The sequence below is a fragment of the Alligator sinensis genome, unplaced genomic scaffold, assembly GCF_000455745.1.
Source record: "Alligator sinensis unplaced genomic scaffold, ASM45574v1 scaffold404_1, whole genome shotgun sequence".
Taxonomy (NCBI): Eukaryota; Metazoa; Chordata; order Crocodylia; family Alligatoridae; genus Alligator; species Alligator sinensis.
The window spans coordinates 5,887,264-5,890,355 of NW_005841839.1; the positions used below are offsets into that span (position 1 = coordinate 5,887,264).

Here is a 3,092-nt window from a genome sequence, read left to right on the forward strand (position 1 = left end):
AGGCAGGGATGAGAAGAGGTCCCTCAGACAGAAATGGTTGACATATGAGTAGGTAGAGACTGACTCCAGCAGAGAGTTGTGTCAGTGAACCAAAAGGCAGACCCAATCCTACAGTGAAGAACTCCCTCTGTACCACATGGAAAGAAGTCATTCTACATCACAGTTGAAAACCACAACAGGGAAAAGCCACAATGAACTGAGCAGGAAATGAGGACCATTATCTGTCACCAGCTGTAGCGCCGCAATATTCTTAGCACTGGGTAGAAGACCCAGTTCAGGGAAAGCAGAAGCAAAGCCCCTTGCACAGATTGATAGAAAGGGACAGAAGGCAAGTAGTCTTGTCTCAGGTGTACCTCAGCTCTAGTGAAGGGAAAACCACCATTTAGTGTTCCCAGAGGCTACACAGGACTGCAGAGAAGAATGCCTCAAAGGAAGTGACTGGAATCCCAGAGATAGTGTTATCATCCACTGTCCCTGTGTTAATCATGTATATCAGGATGCTCTATGAAATACCAGACAAGATTCCTTGGGTGAATCTGATATCTTTTATTAGACCAACCCAAATAGTTGGAAAATAGTTATTAAGCAAGCTTTTGGGTTCAAAAACCCTTCGTCAGGCTAAGGAAGTTTCAGCAGTTGGTGTGCGCTCTTCCTGGATGGAATGAAAAGTAAAGAAGCCAGAGGCTGGGGTGGGATGCATACCAGACAGGTAGTCAGTGAAAATGTAGATTGAGGAGTCAATGGGTGAGAGACAGGCGTGAGGGGGTGGGGAGGAAGGAGAGAGAAGGAGGATGAAAGTGAGAGATACCTGGGGAGTCAGATGTCAGGCAGGGTATAATGTGTCATAAATCCAATGTCTATATTTAGTCCATGATTTTTAGTATCCAGGAGGTTGATGAAGTGGAGTTCATAGGCTCGTCTCTGGGAAGTGTTTTGTAAGCTTCCTTTGAGGATCAGGACTGAGACATTGGAGAGAGAGTGGTTTCCTTGTGAGAAATGTGCTCCCACAGGTAATTGGGTATTTCTGTCTTTGATAGATTTCCGGTGTGCATTCATTCTGGTGCGCAGTTGCTGTTTGGTCTCTCCTACATATTTTCCATCAGGTCATTTGGTGCATTGGATGAGATATATCACATTTCTGGAGGTGCAGCTGTAAGATCCAGGAATGCTGATGGCTCTGTTGTGGGGTGTAGCAATAGTGGGGGTGGTGGAGATGTGTTGGAAGGTTTTGCATTTCTTGTCCTGGCACAGTTTGGATCCTTTTGGTGTGTTCTGGGCTTGAGGAAGTTTGCTTCTGGTGATGAGGTTGTTTTCTTCTGTATTGCAGTGGTTCTTCATGTGGTATCCAGGTGGCTCTTTCAAACGTGAGATCTATCTCTCTGGAGGAGTGTCCTTGTTGGGTGAAAGCCTTTTTAAGATTGGTGAGGTGGCGATCCTGGGTGTTCTCTTCAGTGCAAATGCGGTGGTATCTGAGGGCTTGGCTGTATATCACAGCTTTTTTGGTGTGTTTAGGGTTATTGCTGGTTCTGTGCAGATATGTAAGTTGGTCTGTGGGTTTCTTGTATAACATGGTCTGTATTTTATCATTCTGGATACTGATCATCGTGTCTAAAAAGGAGATGTTGGTGCTGGAGTATTCTAGAGAAAGTTGGATGGAGGGATGGCGATTGTTGAATTTCTGATGGAACTCAATCAGAGATTGTAGGGTTTCAGTCCAAATGACGAAGATGCCATAGATATATCTTAAGTATAGCAAGGGTTTGATGGTGCAGTTCTTGAGGAAGTCTTCTTCTAGGTGGCTCATAAAAAGGTTGGCATACTGGGGGGCCATTTTAGTGCCCATAGCTGTTCCCATCATCTGGAGAAAGTGTGGATTATTAAAAGTGAAATTGTTGTGTGTGAGGATGAAGTGTATAAGGTCAGTAATATCTTCGGGTCTGTATTCTGAGTTGTAATCTTGTTCCTGTAGATATGTAAGGCAGGCTTGGATGCCATCCACACCAGGATATAATAACCTATAACCTGCCTGACATCTGACTTCCCAGGTATCTCTCCACTTTCATCCCCCTTCTCTCTCCTCCCCCCGCCAGCCTGTCTCTCACCCATTGACTCCTCAACTTACATTTTCACTGACTACATGTCTTGTATGCATACCAGCCCAGCCGCTGGCTTCTTTACTTTTCATTCCATCCAGGAAGAGCGCACACCAACTGCTGAAACTTCCTTAGCCTGACGAAGGGTTTTTGAACCCAAAAGCTTGCTTAATAACTATTTTCCAACTATTTGGGTTGGTCTAATAAAAGATATCAGATTCACCCAAGGAACCTTGTCTGCCTATGTCCTTAGACCAACACAGCTACAACCTACACCCCTGCTATGAAATACCAGAAGCTTGATGGGTTTTTGCAGTAGGACTTGCAATGGCACACACAACCATAATCCACAGCAAACCTAAACCTTTATTCTTGCAAACCCTGGTTGGGGCAAACAGATCAAGCCATGTCAACCAGCCTTCAGCAGCAAGGACTGCCCAAGTGAGTGGCTGAAGAAAAATCAGGCGTTATCCCTGCAGAAAGTATCCCAGGAAGGCTTGTTCCTTTTCAAGCAAAGTGCTGCCTTCTTACATGGAGCTCCTGGCTTCCACACAGACTACTAGAGTATACATGTTAACAGGAGGACCAAGAAGCTTTCCCCTTCCACCAGACAGGAGAGGGCCAGGTGGATCCTTAAGACAGCGAGAACAGGAGCAGACTGAGCCAGTGCTCCTGTTACCAGGCATGAACAGGAAAACCACCAATCCCACACTAATTCAGGCCTTTCAACCCCATTGCTTTTAGGAAGCCTTGAGCATCCCCCTTTCAAATTTTCCTTTCCTGACATAAAGACCTTTATCCTGATCATACTCTATGAACTCCCTCACTTAAGAGTGGTACTCAGCACTGGTGTAATGTTCAAAACAACTGGAAGGCCAAGCTTCTCCCCTGCTGCAGGAAGGGGAAGGTACCTCTTGGCAAGAATGAAAGGCACCATATACCACTCTACTCAGTCACTATCAGACCAAAGACTGTGTGTGAAGGGGCCTATAGGGAAAG

General features: G+C 45.5%; 1 protein-coding gene across 1 annotated transcript in view; it reads right to left on the reverse strand.

Annotated features, from left to right (window-relative positions):
- Positions 1 to 3,092, reverse strand: part of LOC102380525 (ankyrin repeat and fibronectin type-III domain-containing protein 1-like) — a 412,615-nt gene that overhangs the window by 7,173 nt on the left and 402,350 nt on the right. The window lies entirely within an intron of this gene.